The 20615-nt window shown below is 37.8% G+C and overlaps 1 pseudogene; it reads left to right on the top strand.

Annotated features, from left to right (window-relative positions):
* Positions 1-5385: 5385 nt before the first annotated feature.
* On the top strand, positions 5386-5486 carry LOC115526726 (annotated as a pseudogene).
* Positions 5487-20615: the final 15129 nt, after the last annotated feature.

Below are 20615 nucleotides of genomic sequence, written 5' to 3'. Positions count from 1 at the left end.
CTGGCTCCATTTTCTCAGATTTTATCTAAAGCTCTTGAATTATAGGATATGCACAATTCTCTTTGTAGTATATCAAATTAAAAAGAAAAAAAATCCTGTGGAGATTTAAATTGAAATTGAAATGCAAACATAAATATACATTTTAAAATAAAGTACTTTGAAACCATTTAAGAAAAAACAAATTCCTATTTTTTTTCTCATTCAGTGACAACATATTTGAATGTGTTCAATGAAATAAATAATCACAAATCCACATGCTTAACATTAACTTACTTCCTCAGTGAAATAAAATATACCCCAGTCAAAATGTTAACGCAAGTAAAATACCTCAACTATGACAGAAAACCAAACAATTTGTGTATTTTGAATTGCTGAAGTAACAAACTGAAAACCAAAAGAAGATACAGATCGATCTCTCTCTCTTTCTCTCTCTCACACACACATACACACATCTGTGCACACGCACATGCACACATCTGAGAGGCAGGACCTGTAACTGACTAATTAGCTATATAGTAATATCACCTCCAGATCTTCCTAAGTCACCGTTGTAAAATCAGTTCTCTGTTTTTGTTATTTCGGTGAAATTCTCATGTATTAAATAAAAATAACTATATATAATAAAATACACAATTTTTAAGGTTATTTATTTATTTTGAGAGAGAGAGAGAGAGAAAGAGTACAAGCAGGGGAAGAACAGAGAAGCTCCGCACCAGCAGCAAGGACCCCAACATGGGGCTTGAACTCAAGAACTGTGAGATCATGACCTGAGCCAAACCAAGAGTCAGACGCTTAACCGACGGAGCCATCCAGGTGCTCCTAAAATATACAACTTTAATTTTGTAAATATTGCAAACTTCAATTTTTTTTCTTGTTCAATACCACAAGTGATTGTGACCATTTCAAAAGAAAAAGAGATTAGAAGTTGATAAATATAAGTTAAAGGCCTGCTTCTACTTTGTCAGCTGTATCATCCTTAAGAAGTCATTTTGCATCTTGAAATTCAATTTTCTCAATTAAAAATAGGAATCACAGTAATTCTTTAAAATGCCTACTTCAAAGGGTTACTGTGGAGCTTAATTACTAACACTCACTAATACTCCCTCACTTACTAATACTAAACTGATTTCCTGACCTATATCATGTTAGGGCCTGGAACAGTTTCAGGTGCTGCTCTGAGAACATCTGTGCATACCCCGGTCACATTATTATTATCTTCACTCCCTGCTTTGTAATGAAACCCTTCCTAGGTACCCAAAACCATTGTTTTTGTTTGTTTGTTTGATTGTTTGTTTGTTTTAAATACTGTGTTTCCTTAGCACCAACTTGGGCAACATGTTTGACACTTGATTGCAGTGTCATCAATAGGATATTCAGGGAACTTTTTTTTTAAACCTCTTAACAGAATTTGGACGTATCTTATATTCATTTTGTGCTCCTTGTAACACTGAGGGCCTGATAGGCACTCACTAAACATAAAAATGGGCAAAACTGAAATAAGTTAATTTCCAATAGTATAGTATATAATATTTTACACAATACAAATTCTGACACTAGTTTATATTGAAAGTTATTCCATGTACTTTGTACTAATTAAAAGTTATTCTATGTACTAACATACTAATAATATTATACCATGAATTTTTTTTTAAAGCTTCTTTGAAGACCATTCTCTACAAGTCTCTTGCATTTTTGCATGTCTTGTCAACAGAATCACTGACTGCCTTTTTCGGCACAAGTTTTCCAATGATGTTTGTAGAGTGAAAGCCTTTGAAGACGAAAATAAAGTCTCTCTCCAGAGAAGTATATTTAACTGCTGATTATAAAAAAAAAAAAAATCAGGTGTTCATAGGTTTCCTCTCTTCATCTCACCCAAGAGATGCATGAGAAATGAACTATTCTCATTTCTATCCTAAATCTCTTGCATTCTGCCACCACCTACAGACTACCTTGTTATCTTGTCATTAGGTAAAATTCTCCAACTTTCACAGTCCTTGATAAAGTCTATGTTCAATATCTTATTTTTCAATAAGCAGAAGCATAAAGTCAATCATAGAATTTTAAAATGAGATAACATGGAGATCAGTTTTCCAACTCCCTTATATTACAAGTGAAAAACTTGAATTTTAAAAAATAATTGGCTTTCTTAAGTTTATGGTGTGCTAATAGGAAGGTAGAGACTAAATCCTAGATTTCATAATTCCTGTCAATGATATTTTTTCTGCATAATTACAGACTCACATATAATACACATTTAAACTTGCTTACTATAACTCTGAAGTGTAGCTTGTTTCCGTCCACTTTTTCTGAATGAGTTTATGAGCCCTGTATTAACCTTCACTAATTGATACTGTACAACAATCTTATCTCAGTACTTTAAAACAGTTTTGTTTTGTGTTGTTTTATCCCGTAAAACTCATGAGTATAGTGGAAGTGCTTTGACTCCGATGGGTTGTCCAGAGCTTGGGTCTGGTAAGGGTTGGCTCAGCCTCATGGGAGGCTTAGATTTGTTCCCAATGGATTGGGTTTGACTTCAGTTTGCTTACCTAGGCTAACCATTATGTCTCTTCTCATTTTCATTTCATAATCCAGGCTGAAAGGGATTTACCATGTGGGATATGCCATCACAGAAAAGGACTAAGCAAGAATAATCAGAAAAAAACTTTTAAATGCACCCATATTGGCAATGGTCACATGTGCTCAAATTCCATTGTCCAACACAGTTCATACAACTAAGACGAAAAGTTCATAAGCAAAGACAATAGAATGAGAAAGCACAGAAAGGGTAGGAGGAAATAAATGATTGCAACAATTGGGTAAAATTTTTAAAAATACCATATACACACCCAAGATTTTAACTATGATTTTACAATTCATACAGAGGAATACATCCTTTTTAGATGTAAATTTAAATGAGCTTTGACCACACAGAGCAGTGAATAAACTAAAAGCATTGGAAGTTCATTTGACTGAGTTGCAAGCATATGCCTCTCATGTATCTGCATGCCTATGAGTGGAGGCAGTGACTCTCTTTATTCCAAACTATTTTTACAAGGATAGTTAAATAGCAAACAGTGTTGGAAAATAAGAGACAGTGTCTGAGACCCAAGATGGTTTGTATGTTGTCTAGTATAACAAAGATAACCACCCTCTGGGCAAAGGTCAGGCCAATTACCTATTATAAAAGAGTCATCTCCCCAGAATACATGGTTCCTCCCCTTTAATTCAACCCACTGCATGTGCAGGCATCAGGCAGTCCCGTCTGTGTCACCCCGTGGAATTGGAACATACAAGAACAGGCGCAAGTACAGATATTCTGACCGTTGATGTACTATGATTAATGATCTATTGTCTACAACTCAAGTTTCTCAGGTTTTCTACTGTCATCCATGAAAATGCAATAGGCTACCTTGTCAGTAAGAAAGTAGAGTAAAATCTCATACACTTCACTGTTGTTGACAACTGTAAGTGCCTCTATAAATTCAAGGTTGTTCTCAGCTACAGAAAACGTCAGCACAGTGCTGGTCATGTTAGTTTCTGAGATCCTGCACTCTCCACACAGGCATGGATTCTTTGTTTTTCCTCATGTTCACTCTGTACATAAGCTCACCATCCAATTTTAGAAAACATAAACCACTGAGAGAAGGAATCACTTTGCTTCCCATGACTAAATGTATAAATCCAAACTTTTCTCCTTCCCTTATGTTTCCCTTTTACCTCATGTTCAAATGAAAGAAATATTCCATTTTCTGTGTCTTTCAGTTCCTCTCCCTGATCTTTCTCAAAAGCATTTGCACATTTTATTAGGACGCTCTAGCCATTTAAAACAACAAGAAAAAATTCCTTTCCTAAATTTTCCATCCTAACCACAATCCTTAACTATACAATGTACCTTCACACAGGTATATATTTTAAAAAGGTTGGTTAATTAGCTTTCTGAATTTTATCATCTTTTGATGATTCTTGAATCCACCCTCAGCCATGCAACAAAAATCTTCTCTGTTAACATTAATAACTTATAGGACAACATAACCAATTCATATCACATGATTTCTAAATTGTATTTCTCATAAACACTGACCACTTAAAAGTTGACTCCTCCCTCTTAAGACAGTTTCTATTTTTGTATTATGACCTTATACTATCCTGGTATTTCTGCTACTTCATTCACTGCTCTGTTTCATTCATTGTTTCCTCTTCATTTACTAGACCATTTAAGAGGAAGAGCTTTAATACAAAATCATATGAATGCTTCTAACTCTATCTTTTCTTATTTGGTGAAGTCACCAACTGTTATGCCTTCATATTACATCCTCACAAACAATAAAGGAGTGATCCAGCTAGTTTCTCTATATCCTTACCAGCATTTGGTGTTATCCCTGTTTCTTACTTTATCCATTCTGATAAATTTTTAAAAATTTATCTATTTTTAGATAGAAATCCTTTGCTGTATATATGGATTGCAAATGTTTTCTCTTAGTATGTAGCTTGTGCTTTCATTCTCTACACAGGGTCTTTTACAGGTAACAGTTTTGAAGTTTGATGAAAAACAACTTGTCAATTTTCTTTTTATCCACCATTCTTTTGGTGTCAAGTCAAAGAACTGTTGACTAGCTATAGTTCCCAACCACTGTCTCTGAAATTTTTGGCAAAAAAATATTATTTTATATTTAATATCAGTGAAATGAACCAGACAGAGTGGGCTGGGGCTAGACAGCATCTCACTTCTGCCATTTTTGTTGTTCCCATCTGGAAGCTGAGCCTACCTGCCCACACTACAGCAAGGTGGCAGTGTGAGCTACCCTGTCCTCCCCCCTCCAGTGCTGTCAATTAGATCCAATGGCAAGCTGATCCTACATCCATTGGGAGGCAAAGAATTGGTGCCTGTGGTGCCTCATTTTGGGGAGGGAAGTGGAGAGACCAAAGAAATTCCACTCTACCCATTTGCAGCCAGGCATTTTGAGTCAGCACTGAGGTGGAGTCAAATGGAACCAGCTTCCTGCTGAAAATGCATATGCACCCAGCCCTCAACTAAACCTTAATAGTAAGACTACTCATTAAAAAATAAGAATACCTCAGATCTAGAGAGAGGAAATACTTATGGCAATTATATTTTATTTTATTTTTTAAGTTTTTAGGTTTATTTATTTATTTTTGAGAGGGAGAGAGAAAGAGACAAAGAGAGTGAGCAGGGGAGGCAAAGAGAGAAAGGTAGAGAAAGAGAATCCCAACCAGACTCCATGCTGTCAGCACAGACCCTGATGCAGGGCTCGAACTCACGAATCATGAGATCATGACCTGAGACAAAAACCAAGAGTCGGATGCTTAACCAACTGAGCCACCCAGGTGCACCAAGGCAATTCTGTTTTAAAAGTAAGGATAATAGTGCTTGCATTGTTAGCACATATACTAAAACTGGAATGACACAGAGAAGATTAGCATAGCCTGTTTACAAGAAAAAAAAAAGTGAGAATAATAAAGGTAACTGAATGTAAATAAAGTTTCTACACTTCACTCTAAGTAGTAAAATGTTTTTTGTTTTGTTTTGTTTGAGAGAGAGATGGAGAGAGCATGAGCAGAGGAAGGGCAAAGAGAAAGGGAGAATCTCAAGCAGGCTATGGACTGTTGGCAAAGAGCCTGACATGGGGCTCAATCTCATGAACCATGAGATCATGACCTGAGCTGAAACCAGAGTGGGACACTTAACTGACTAAGCCACCCAGGTGCCCCAGAAGTAAAATTTTTCTATCAGTAGATTGTGATAAGTTTTATCTGTCTGTTTTAATAACCAAAGGAGCCAGTAAGAAAATGATATAAAACAATATTCTCAATACTATAAATACATCAAGATGGAGTTCTACCAAAAATACTCAAGTAACTCACAGTAAGGCAATAAAAGGGAAACAGAACTGAGAACTAGAAAAAAAAAACAGAAAGCAACTAATAAAATGATAGATTTAAGTCCTAGCATATTAATAATTACATTGAATATGATGGTTAAATGTAGATCCAACTACATTTCATCTACCAAAAACTCATTTCAAATACAATGATACAGTTATACTGAAAGCAAAAGGATAGAAAGTGATACATCATTCGGGTATTACCTTGGAAAACAAAGTAAGGCAGGGATGGCTATACGTGATCAGATAATACAGACTTCAGACCAAAGAAAATTATTAGGGATAAAGAGGGACTTCATATGTTGATAAAAGTATCAATTCATCAGCACAGCATTATGATCCTAAATATATATACACCAAATAACAAAGCTTTAAAGTACATTAAGCAAAATCTGTTACAGCTGAAAGGAGAAATTAAGAAATCCACACATATACTTGTGAATGTCAACACAATCCTTTCAGTGATTATGGAAGTATAAGACAGCATATTAGGAAGGATATACAATAAATGAACAGCACAATAAATACTAGTAATCACTTTCTTATAATATTACTTAAGAAAAAAAATATATGTGTATTTAATAAAAATACAATTCACCAGTATAATTATATATGATGTACCTTAAAAAAATAATGATGCTGAAAGTATTCTCTGAGAGGTAAGAACCAGAATGAGAAAAAAATACTTGTAAACAAATAATCTTTAGACATGTAGGTAAATATAAAATAAACCCTGTTTCTATAAAATGATGATAAAGATGATGATGATGATGATGATACATTAAAGGAAAGTGCAATACAGTATACACATCCATATATGTGAATGTCTGTAATATTTATGTGTATGTGTACATACATATGGTAGAAATCTACACAACTCCTCTTAGAAATTAGCCAATTTTCATCACATTGAGCACTTTAAATATACTTTTTTGGGGGCATCTGGCTGATTTAGTTAGTTAAGCATCAACTGTTGGTTTTGGTTCAAGTCATGGCCTCACAGTTGGTCAGTTCAAGACCCACATCGGGCTCTGTGCTGACAATAGACAGCCTGCTTGGAATTCTCTCTCTCCCTCTGTCTCTGCACCTCCCCTGCTTGCTCCTTCTCTCTCTAAATAAATAAACTTAAAATTTTTAAAAAATATATACTTTTCTCAATTTTTGATAGATAAAACAGACAAAAATGTAGTAATAAAGAAAATTTCAACATCATAATAAATAAATTTATTAATCTTTTATGGAACACTTCAATTAACAATTAGAAAGGGATCTTTTATATTTTATTTTCTCTTGAATACAATGTTTCAAAAATTGAAATTTTTGAAATTTTGAAAATTGACTCCACAACAACTCAAAAAAGAATTGCAAAGATTTGGTATCATGCATATATTTTTAAAGTGCTGCAATTAAATTAAAATTACTTATTAATTATTTTTTTCTTTTTCTTTTTTTTTTTTTAATTTTTTTTTTCAACGTTTATTTATTTTTGGGACAGAGAGAGACAGAGCATGAACGGGGGAGGGGCAGAGAGAGAGGGACACACAGAATCGGAAACAGGCTCCAGGCTCTGAGCCATCAGCCCAGAGCCTGACGCGGGGCTCGAACTCCCGGACCGCGAGATCGTGACCTGGCTGAAGTCGGACGCTTAACCAACTGCGCCACCCAGGCGCCCCTATTTTTTTCTTTTTCAAATTTTTATTTAGATTTTATTTAGTTAACTTATAGTATAATATTGATTTCAGAAGTAGAATTTAGTGATTCATCACTTACATATAACACCCAGTGCTCAACACAAGTGCCATCCTTTTTTTTTTTTAATTTTTTTTTTTTTTTTTTAGTGTTTAGTTAATTTGAGAGAGAGAGAGACAGAGAGACAGAGTTCCAGCTGGGGAGAGGCAGAGAGAGAGGGAGACACAGAATCTGAAGCAGGCTCCAGGCTCTGAGCTGTCAGCACAGAGCCCACTGTGGGGCTGGAACTGACAAACTGTGAGATCATGACCTGAGCCGAATTCAGACACTTAACCAATGGAGCCACCCAGGTGCCCTACAAGTGCCATCCTTAATACCAATCACACATTTAGACCATTCCCCTCCCAGATCCTCCCCAACAATCATTTGTTCTCTCTAGTTAAGAGTTTCTTCTGGTTTGCTTCCCTCTCTTTTTTTCCTTTTCCCCTATGTTCATCTGTTTGTTTCTTAAATTACACATACGAGCAAAATCATATGGTATTTGTCTTTCTTTGACTGACTTCTTTTGCTTAGCATAATACATTCTAGCTACATCCCCATTGTTGCAAATGACAAGATTTCATTCTTTTTGATGGCTGAGTAATATTTCATTGTGTATATATACCACATCTTCTTTATCCATTCATCAGTCAATGGAAATTTTGGCTCTTTCCATAATTTGGCTATTTTTGACAGTGCTGCTATAAACATTGGCTACATGTGTTCCTTAAAATCAGTATTTTTATATCTTTTGGGTGAATACCTAGTAGTGCAATTGCTGGGTCATAGGGTAGTTCTATTTTTAACTTTCTGAGGAACCTCCATACTGTTTTCCAGAGTGGCTTCACCAGTTTACATTCCCACCAACAGTGCAAGAAGGCTCCCCTTTCTCCACATCCTTGCCAACATTTGTTGTTTCCTATGTTGTTAATTTTAGCCATTCTCATTGGTGTGAGGTGGTATCTCCATGTAGTTTTGATTTGTGTTTACCTGATGATGAGTGATGTTGAGTATCTTTTCATGTGTCTGTTGGCCATCTGGATGTTTTCTTTGGAAAATTTTTATTCATGTCCTTTGCTCAATAAATTGGAATTTGCTTTGGGGCTCCTGGGTGGCTCAGTTGCTTAAGCGTCTGACTCTTGATTTTGGCTCAGACCATGATCTCGCATTTCATGGGATGGAGCCTCGCATTCAGCTGTAAGCTGAAAGCATGGAGCCAGCTTGGAATTCTCTCTCTCCCTCTCTCTCTGCCCCTCCCCCATTTCACATTCTCTTACTCTCTCTTTCAAAATAAATAATCAAAATTTTAAAAATAAATAAATTAGAATTTCTTTTGAAGATAGTACAAATCATAACCATATGTTGTGAGTTAAATTTTGTCCCCCTCACCCAAAAGACATGTTGAAATCCTAATGCCAAAATATCTACGCATATGACCTAATTAAGTTAAAACAATGTTATTCTGGATTAGGGTAAACCCTAATCCAATGACTAGTCTTCTTATAAGAGGAGGGAAGTTTGGACACAAACATGCAGAAGGCTGGACAACATGAAGACACAGACACACAAAGAAGAATGGCATGTGAAGACAAAGGCAGAGATTAAAGAGATGCATCTATAAGCTAAGGAACACCAAAATTTTCCAGCAACCACTAGGAGTTAGGAGGAAGAATGGAACAGATTCTCTCACAGAAACTCCAGGGTGAACCAATCCCGCTGACACCTGGATTTTAGTTGCCAGTACTGTGAGATAATCTTTTTTGTTGTTTTAAGCCCCCCAGTTTATGGTGACTTATTATGACCGCTCTGGAAAACTAATACCATACTTTTGGATATGGTAAACACATGACGGGTTGAACAAGAAGTTGTAATGAAAGTTTAAAAACACTAAAATCAACAGCTTCTTAATAAAATTCAACTGCAGGACCGGGGAGGGAAGATGGCGGCGTAGGAGGACGCTGGGCTCACCGCGCGTCCTGCTGATCACTTAGATTCCACCTACACGTGCCTAAATAACCCAGAAAACAGCCAGAAGATTAGCAGAATGGAGTCGCCGGACCCAAGCGCAGACGAGAGGCCCACGGAAGAGGGTAGGAAGGGCGGCGAGGCGGTGCACGCTCCACGGACTGGCGGGAGGGAGCCGGGGCGGAGGGGCGGCTCGCCGGCCAAGCAGAGCCCCTGAGTGTGGCTGGCAAAAGCGGAGGGGCCTGATGGACTGTGTTCCAACAGCAAGCGCAACTTAGCGTCTGGGAGGTCATAAGTTAACAGCTCTGCTCAGAAAGTGGGAAGGCTGGAGGACAAAGGGAGGGAGAGCTGCTGAGCCCCCGGACTACAGAGCTCAGTTTGGTGGGGAATAAAGGCGTTCGCCAGCCCCATCTCCCCCGCCCATCCCCCAGCCAAAATCCCAAAGGGAACCAGTTCCTGCCAGGGAACTTGCTCCCTCTGCGCAAACACCCAACTCTGTGCTTCTGCGGAGCCAAACCTCCGGCAGCAGATCTGACTCCCTCCCGCTGCCACAGGGCCCCCCTCCTGAAGTGGATCACCTAAGGAGAAGCGAGCTAAGCCTGCCCCCCTGCCGCCGTGCACCTTGCCTACCCACCCCAGCTAATACGCCAGATCCCCAGCATCACAAGCCTGGCAGTGTGCAAGTAGCCCAGACGGGCCACGCCACCCCACAGTGAATCCCGCCCCTAGGAGAGGGGAAGAGAAGGCACACACCAATCTGACTGTGGCCCCAGCGGTGGGCTGGGGGCAGACATCAGGTCGGACAGCGGCCCCGTCCACCAACTCCAGTTATACACCACAGCACAGGGGAAGTGCCCTGCAGGCCCTCACCATGCCAGGGACTATCCAAAATGACCAAGCGGAAGAATTCCCCTCAGAAGAATCTCCAGGAAATAACAACAGCTAATGAGCTGATCAAAAAGGATTTAAATAATATAACAGAAAGTGAATTTAGAATAATAGTCATAAAATTAATTGCTGGGCTTGAAAACAGTATACAAGGCAGCAGAGAATCTCTTGCTACAGAGATCAAGGGACTAAGGAACAGTCACGAGGAGCTGAAAAACGCTTTAAAGGAAATGCAAAACAAAATGGAAACCACCACAGCTCGGATGGAAGAGGCAGAGGAGAGAATAGGTGAACTAGAAGATAAAGTTATGGAAAAAGAGGAAGCTGAGAAAAAGAGAGATAAAAAAATCCAGGAGTATGAGGGGAAAATTAGAGAACTAAGTGATACACTAAAAAGAAATAATATATGCATAATTGGTATCCCAGAGGAGGAAGAGAGAGGGAAAGGTGCTGAAGGGGTACTTGAAGAAATCATAGCTGAGAACTTCCCTGATCTGGGGAAGGAAAAAGGCATTGAAATCCAAGAGGCACAGAGAACTCCCTTCAGACGTAACTTGAATCGATCTTCTGCACGACATATCATAGTGAAACTGGCAAAATACAAGGATAAAGAGAAAATTCTGAAAGCAGCAAGGGGTAAACGTGCCCTCACATATAAAGGGAGACCTATAAGACTCGTGACTGATCTCTCTTTTGAAACTTGGCAGGCTAGAAAGAATTGGCATGAGATTTTCAGGGTGCTAGACAGCAAAAATATGCAGCCGAGAATCCTTTATCCAGCAAGTCTGTCATTTAGAATAGAAGGAGAGATAAAGGTCTTCCCAAACAAACAAAAACTGAAGGAATTTGTCACCACTAAACCAGCCCTACAAGAGATCCTAAGGGGGACCCTGTGAGACAAAGTACCAGAGACATCACTACAAGCATAAAACATACAGACACCACAATGACTCTAAACCCGTATCTTTCTATAATAACACTGAATGTAAATGGATTAAATGCACCAACCAAAAGACATAGGGTATCAGAATGGATAAAAAAACAAGACCCATCTATTTGCTGTCTATAAGAGACTCATTTTAGACCTGAGGACACCTTCAGATTGAGAGTGAGGGGATGGAGAACTATTTATCATGCTACTGGAAGCCAAAAGAAAGCTGGAGTAGCCATACTTATATCAGACAAACTAGACTTTAAATTAAAGGCTGTAACAAGAGATGAAGAAGGACATTATATAATAGTTACAGGGTCTATCCATCAGGAAGAGCTAACAATTATAAATGTCTATGCACCGAATACCGGAGCCCCCAAGTATATAAAACAATTACTCATAAACAGAAGCAACCTTATTGATAAGAATGTGGTAATTGCTGGGGACTTTAACACCCCACTTACAGAAATGGATAGATCATCTAGACACACGGTCAATAAAGAAACAAGGGCCCTGAATGAGACATTGGATCAGATGGACTTGACAGATATATTTAGAACTCTGCATCCCAAAGCAACAGAATATACTTTCTTCTCGAGTGCACATGGAACATTCTCCAAGATAGATCATATACTGGGTCACAAAACAGCCCTTCATAAGTTTACAAGAATTGAAATTATACCATACATACTTTCAGACCACAATGCTATGAAGCTTGAAATCAACCACAGGAAAAAGTCTGGAAAACCTCCAAAAGCATGGAGGTTAAAGAACACCCTACTAACGAATGAGTGGGTCAACCAGGCAATTAGAGAAGAAATTAAAAAATATATGGAAAGAAACGAAAATGAAAATACAACAATCCAAACGCTTTGGGACGCAGCGAAGGCAGTCCTGAGAGGAAAATACATTGGAATCCAGGCCTATCTCAAGAAACAAGAAAAATCCCAAATACAAAATCTAACAGCACACCTAAAGGAAATAGAAGCAGAACAGCAAAGGCAGCCTAAACCCAGTAGAAGAAGAGAAATAATAAAGATCAGAGCAGAAATAAACAATATAGAATCTAAAAAAACTGTAGAGCAGATCAACGAAACCAAGAGTTGGTTTTTTGAAAAAATAAACAAAATTGACAAACCTCTAGCCAGGCTTCTCAAAAAGAAAAGGGAGATGACCCAAATAGATAAAATCATGAATGAAAATGGAATTATTACAACCAATCCCTCAGAGATACAAACAATTATCAGGGAATACTATGAAAAATTATATGCCAACAAATTGGACAACCTGGAAGAAATGGACAAATTCCTGAACACCCACACTCTTCCAAAACTCAATCAGGAGGAAATAGAAAGCTTGAACAGACCCATAACCAGCGAAGAAATTGAATCGGTTATCAAAAATCTCCCAACAAATAAGAGTCCAGGACCAGATGGCTTCCCAGGGGAGTTCTACCAGACATTTAAAGCAGAGATAATACCTATCCTTCTCAAGCTATTCCAAGAAATAGAAAGGGAAGGAAAACTTCCAGACTCATTCTATGAAGCCAGTATTACTTTGATTCCTAAACCAGACAGAGACCCAGTAAAAAAAGAGAACTACAGGCCAATATCCCTGATGAATATGGATGCAAAAATTCTCAATAAGATACTAGCAAATCGAATTCAACGGCATATAAAAAGAATTATTCACCATGATCAAGTGGGATTCATTCCTGGGATGCAGGGCTGGTTCAACATTCGCAAATCAATCAACGTGATACATCACAATTAGAAAAAAAAAGAGAAGAAACATATGATCCTGTCAATCGATGCAGAAAAGGCCTTTGACAAAATCCAGCACCCTTTCTTAATAAAAACCCTTGAGAAAGTCGGGATAGAAGGAACATACTTAAAGATCATAAAAGCCATTTATGAAAAGCCCACAGCTAACATCATCCTCAACGGGGAAAAACTGAGAGCTTTTTCCCTGAGATCAGGAACACGACAGGGATGCCCACTCTCACCACTGTTGTTTAACATAGTGCTGGAAGTTCTAGCATCAGCAATCAGACAACAAAAGGAAATCAAAGGCATCAAAATTGGCAAAGATGAAGTCAAGCTTTTGCTTTTTGCAGATGACATGATATTATACATGGAAAATCCGATAGACTCCACCAAAAGTCTGCTAGAACTGATACATGAATTCAGCAAAGTTGCAGTATACAAAATCAATGTACAGAAATCAGTTGCATTCTTATACACTAATAATGAAGCAACAGAAAGACAAATAAAGAAAATGATCCCATTCACAATTGCACCAAGAAGCATAAAATACCTAGGAATAAATCTAACCAAAGATGTAAAGGATCTATATGCTGAAAACTATAGAAAGCTTATGAAGTTAATTGAAGAAGATTTAAAGAAATGGAAAGACATTCCCTGCTCATGGATTGGAAAAATAAATATCGTCAAAATGTCAATACTACCCAAAGCTATCTACACATTCAATGCAATCCCAATCAAAATTGCACCAGCATTCTTCTCGAAACTAGAACAAGCAATCCTAAAATTCATATGGAACCACAAAAGGCCCCGAATAGCCAAAGGAATTTTGAAGAAGAAGACCAAAGCAGGAGGCATCACAATCCCAGACTTTAGCCTCTACTACAAAGCTGTCATCATCAAGACAGCATGGTATTGGCACAAAAACAGACACACAGACCAATGGAATAGAATAGAAACCCCAGAACTAGACCCACAAACGTATGGCCAACTCATCTTTGACAAAGCAGGAAAGAATATCCAATGGAAAAAAGACAGCCTCTTTAACAAATGGTGCTGGGAGAACTGGACAGCAACATGCAGAAGGTTGAAACTAGACCACTTTCTCACACCATTTACAAAAATAAACTCAAAATGGATAAAGGACCTGAATGTGAGACAGGAAACCATCAAAACCTTAGAGGAGAAAGCAGGAAAAGACCTCTCTGACCTTAGCCGTAGCAATCTCTTACTCGACACATCCCCAAAGGCAAGGGAATTAAAAGCAAAAGTGAATTACTGGGACCTTATGAAGATAAAAAGCTTCTGCACAGCAAAGGAAACAACCAACAAAACTAAAAGGCAACCAACGGAATGGGAAAAGATATTTGCAAATGACATATCGGACAAAGGGCTAGTATCTAAAATCTATAAAGAGCTCACCAAACTCCACACCCGAAAAACAAATAACCCAGTGAAGAAATGGGCAGAAAACATGAATAGACACTTCTCTAAAGAAGACATCCAGATGGCCAACAGGCACATGAAAAGATGTTCAGCGTCGCTCCTTATCAGGGAAATACAAATCAAAACCACACTCAGGTATCACCTCACGCCAGTCAGAGTGGCCAAAATGAACAAATCAGGAGACTATAGATGCTGGAGAGGATGTGGAGAAACGGGAACCCTCTTGCACTGTTGGTGGGAATGCAAATTGGTGCAGCCGCTCTGGAAAGCAGTGTGGAGGTTCCTCAGAAAATTAAAAATAGACCTACCCTATGACCCAGCAATAGCACTGCTAGGAATTTACCCAAGGGATACAGGAGTACTGATGCATAGGGGCACTTGTACCCCAATGTTCATAGCAGCACTCTCAACAATAGCCAAATTCTGGAAAGAGCCTAAATGTCCATCAACTGATGAATGGATAAAGAAATTGTGGTTTATATACACAATGGAATACTACGTAGCAATGAGAAAAAATGAAATATGGCCTTTTGTAGCAACGTGGATGGAACTGGAGAGTGTAATGCTAAGTGAAATAAGCCATACAGAGAAAGACAGATACCATATGGTTTCACTCTTATGTGGATCCTGAGAAACTCAACAGGAACCCATGGGGGAGGGGAAGGAAAAAAAAAAAAAGACATTAGAGTGGGAGAGAGCCAAAGCATAAGAGACTGTTAAAAACTGAGAACAAACTGAGGGTTGATGGGAGGTGGGAGGGAGGGGAGGGTTGGTGATGGGTATTGAGGAGGGCACCTTTTGGGATGAGCACTGGGTGTTGTATGGAAACCAATTTGTCAATAAATTTCATATATATATATATTTAAAAAAAAATAAAATTCAACTGCACATGGGAAATTTACCAAGACAATATACTAGATCATAAACAGATTTTCAATTAATTTTAAGGGATTATACATACATACATATATGCTCTAACTGCAACTATATTACATTAAAAGCCTATTAAATACCTAGGGGGCACCTGGGTGTTTCAGTCACTTAAGCGTCTGACTTTGGCTCAGGTCATGATCTCACAGTTTGTGGGTTCAAGCTCTGTGTCAGGCTCTGTGCTGACAGCTCAGTGCCTGGAGCCTGCTTCAGATTCTGTGTTTTTCTTTCTCTCACTGCCCTCCCTGCCCCCTTGTACTAACTCATTTTCTCTCTCTCTCTCTCTCTCTCTCTCTCAAAAATAAATAACGTTAAAAAAGAAGATACACAGGATAACCCTAAATATTTGGAAATTAAGTAAACATTTTCTAAAGAATCTGTTTGTCAAAAAGTCACATGAAGTATTTTTAAATAAATCGTAATGAAAATATAGCATATCAGAACTTATACTGCACCTAAAGCATTCTAGGGAGGGAAATGTATAATTATAAAAAGTCAAATCACTTATTGCAAACAGTTTAAAATTATATATCTAAATTTTACGGTTAAAAATAGAATAAGAAGAATAAATGAAATTAGAAGAAATAGAAAGGAAACAATATACCTGAAGTAAGCAATAGAAAGGAAACAATATACCTTTGCTTCCCCTTACTGAACTTCTGAAACTCTAACTGCTCACAACAAGCCCTCCAGGATCTCTTTATTACTTGCCTCCTGAAAACATAGCCACTAATGCATAAATCTTTTTACCACCCATCCTACCTTCCTGAGTGCTGATTATGAGCCTCTCGGGAGGAGCCTTCTGCAGAGTGTGTAGAACTCTTCTGTTTGTGGAGGTGGAATGAGACCAGGAAGTCTTCTTCCCTGTGGGGAAACAGGTTCAATAATTCCTTATATTTACATAAATGGATTAAGAAAGCTTAGGGCAGAAAGCCGCCACCACAGGACAAAAGCACCCAAGGTTAGTTAGGAAGATAGTATAATGGGATCCTGAGTAACTTGTTATATCATGTGCAGGGAATTACTTTCCATCTGGCACCAATATACTTTGATCACAAACCCCAGTTGCCCCCCCCCCCCATCCTTTGTTTCTTACACACAAGTTAACAATTACTTTCTGATTGTCTTCTTCACTTTCACTACATGTGTTAAGATCTTGTTTTCTTCACGTTCACCACATGTGAAGGATCTTAAGTGCTCAATAAGAGCTCTCCTGTTTGGGACTCTCATCTCCTTCTGTACGTTAGCCTCTCTCATATTCAATTCTGTGTCTACTCTCTTGCTGGACAAGAGAGAACTCCAGACTCAGTCTGCAACACTTCCCTTGTGGGTCAACAGAAAGATTTATAAAATTGAGGCAACACAGAGCTCATGGCCAGGGCTGAGAGAGATGGCATTCCTGAAACCATCTGCCAAAGAATATGAAGCTAGAAGGGAGAAAGTTAAAACTTTACAGATTTCTCTACATTGAAAAAAAAACCTGGGGGTGCCTGTGTGGCTCAGTGAGTTAAGCATCTGACTTCAGCTCAAGTCATGATCTTATGGTTTATGAGTTCGAGCCCCGAGTCAGGCTCTGTGTGACAGTTCAGAGCCTGGAGCCTCCTTTGGGTTGTGTTTGTGTGTCTTTCTCTGCCTCCCCCCCCCCCTCTCTCTCTTTAAAAAATAAATAGACATTTAAAAAATCTGTGCAGCATACCACTGAAATCCAAGGGAAGAGCAGACATGGCAGTGGACATGAACAGAGTGACATTTGCATGCTGTCTCTTTTTTTGTCTTCAAATATTTAATTTTATTGATATTAAAAATATGTATTCTGAGAGTTTTTAAATTAAATATCCATAATAATACAGTTATTTTGGAAATTATACCAAACTACTTATTGAGAAACATCATTGTTATTTTATCTTGTGTGAGAAATCTATCATCTTAGTTTGGTTGTAATCTTTAAAGCCAACAGAACATGTGTATCCTGCACAGTGCTGAATAGTGGTGGTCAATAAATGTCCACCACTATTAATTAAATGATGGCGTAAGCTTAGAAGAGATTTGTTTCTCAGGATGCAAAAAAAAAATGAATTCACTCTTTTCCATTCTCTGATCTACTGATCTACTGTCAGGGTTCCTTGTGTCTAAAATAAATGAAAAATCAGAAAGCACTGAATACCTGTTACCTTAAGCCCATTCTTCTTAGAACCCTAGAACAAAGAGGACGTGGAATGGATTTATAGGACAATAGGAAGATATTTAGTACATTTCACTATGTAAAATTTCAGGATCTACTCTTGGATTTTTTTCTATATTGAAAGTCTTTTTCTACATTGAAAAGCCTAACTCAGAGGAAGTACCAAGTTCCAAACACAACTATATTAAGTGTTGATATTAGTTCAGCTAAGACCCTATCTGAAAATTAAATGTCAGTCACACATAGTGGTTTTTATATAAGATTGTGGAGTAAAACAGGGATGATGATAACAAGAGAGTAATATGGAATATAGTTCCCATATTGTTCCTACCTCTGATGCTGACATAATTACTAATAATGTCTGCCTTTTTCCATTGCACGTTCAAATGTCCCCTTAGTATCTAACATTTTATAACATCTACTTTACTTGATCATGTGTTCCATGCCTTTATTCATATAGCATACAATTCCTTGTGTTCTTGTATTTATTGGATTTCTGAAGTTTTTCTTTGACTAATATCAGGCAAAAGAATAATAAGGAGCACCCAAATTAATCTCATTTTGTTACAAACACTTTGCTCCATATTAAAGTGCAAAAATGTTCATAATCCTCCACTTTACCCCAAATGCACACATCTTTGCATTGTAATGTCGCAGCTCCTTTCAGCAATAAAATGAATCTTTTCTTTATCCTTTTACTATGGGCTAGACTTTGGATTTGTTTTGGCAATACATATATGAGAATTAATATTGTGTGAGGTTTGAATCCAGGCCTCAAAATACCATACAAAAATTGTATGTTTCTTCCCTTGTTCCAGAAATTTTGTTGTCATTGGAACAAGGCTTCACTAGCCTAGTAGAGGATGAAAAACTATGTGGAGAAACAGATATTCAGCCAAAAGCCAGTCAACCCTACAGAAGCAGAGCTTTCTTGCTGGGAAGTCAACATCAAAGCTGATTTCTAAAGACACATGAATGAGCTCAGCTGACATCAGAATTACCCAGTGGAGAGCAACTGCTGATCATGTGAACAGTGAGTTTAAAATTAGAATTTTTAAGCTTGTGAGTTAATAACAGTATGATATTATTTCATTTTCTCTTATTTTATAGCTTATTTCTCAGCCACATGTCTCCAGCTAGCACCATAACTCATCCTTCAGCATCAGTAAATCATTCTATTAAGCCCAGTCTTTATGGGTAAGGGAACACAAAATATGACAAATGAACTCCATACCATGAGTGCATTGCTATACTTCTTTGGTCAGATATGATGTGTGTGAAATATGTTGATGGATAAAGGATGGTAAAGTTTTGTGTGTGGTGGTGTTAGAAGAGCCTTTGAGGGCAAAAATGGCAAATCCATACTCAGAATGTGATTCAATATGTGTGAGAAGAGATACCTTTCATTTGTATTGTGTTTGGAGTCCAATGTAATTGACCTGCCACCTAGTAGTTAGCGGGAATCCCACTGAGATAATGCCATATCAAGTAAAATGATGGCCAATGATGGCCAAGAAGTGTAACATTTACATTAACCAGTGAAGTTTGCATCAGCCAAGTAAACAAGTTAAAAGATGTAGAAATCAGCACCCATGCATCTCAAAAGACTTCAGTTGGCATGCTGACTTCTGCCATTCTCTCTATAAATATGGCATTGTTTTTGTTTTATATTTGTGGCTGAAAGAAAGACTCAAATATAATGCTTTCAACTTGAGCATTTTTTTTTTTGCCATAATGTCTCTCACTCCATGGTTTAGGAAACCAAAATGGAAATTCTGCCATGTAGTAAACATATAAATTTTGACTATTCATTTCAGAATTGAGGAAATAATTTGAAGAGGAAGCCACAGTCCCACTGAAATTACTTGGACTCAGGCCAAGAATCCATTTACCAGATGACTGCCACAAATCTTTGCACTGAATGAAAAACTATAGTAGCTTTTGAGGTGGCCAAAGGTCAGCTCACATTCAAAGTCTATATCTAACAACTCCTAAAAGGTTATTAGAATAACCATTACTGTGGACAGGTTAGTGTTCTGCTCAGCAGACCTCAACAGACCTAGGACCGTTCTTGCTATATATGTCAAGCAGTGCTTTTAGAAGCTGAATTTCTATTTAATTTCTAGGTGCCCTGAGATCATTTAACCATTGTCACAAATCCTTGAGCTTAAAACACCTAATTAACTTTATGCCAGTGTAGTTTAATTGTGGTAATTGCATTCATGCTGTCCCTCATGGTTTACTGTTGCCAACTGGCCTGTGTCCCTAGGTTCTATTATCATCATGACATCAGGATGCCTGTGTCTCGTGTAGTATCACCCTTAGTCAACACTGATGTACAGAGAGCTTTTCAAGGGTAAGGGAGTATCTCTCAAAAAACAGTGGTCTTAATATTTGGTTATGGAAGGCCCAGCAGGGAGTTATTTTTAGATGCAGCTGAGAAATGTGCACTCAATTGATCCACTTCAACATCCCCATATTCACATATTCCTAACTCTTTAGACTGCATTCACTTCAATATCACAAGGAAATTACAGCGTTTTCATGTTATTAATTAATGTCATCATTGAGCCTGCCTTTGAATAGCCCATCTAATATACTATTACTTCCTGTTAATCAAATCAGCACTTTAAAGCTTAAATGCCTTTCAATATATTTGACCAAATCAAGTCTTTGTTATGTTTCCTTTGGTCTATTACACTAGAATCACTTCCACAATTGCTCCCAGTCTTATGCCAATACAGTTCCTAGAAATCTTATAATTTTTTCAATGTCAAGGTGATTTTCTCCTGGATCAGGACTTGTGCTTCTTTAGCAGGATTTTATTAGGTTTGATTTTCATTAGGGACTTGAAGACAATGAAAGAAATAAAAGGTAAT

Source organism: Lynx canadensis, chromosome A1, assembly GCF_007474595.2.
Source record: "Lynx canadensis isolate LIC74 chromosome A1, mLynCan4.pri.v2, whole genome shotgun sequence".
Lineage (NCBI taxonomy): Eukaryota > Metazoa > Chordata > Mammalia > Carnivora > Felidae > Lynx > Lynx canadensis.
Note: the sequence above shows the minus strand (reverse complement) of the source record. Positions and strands in the feature narration are given on the sequence as shown.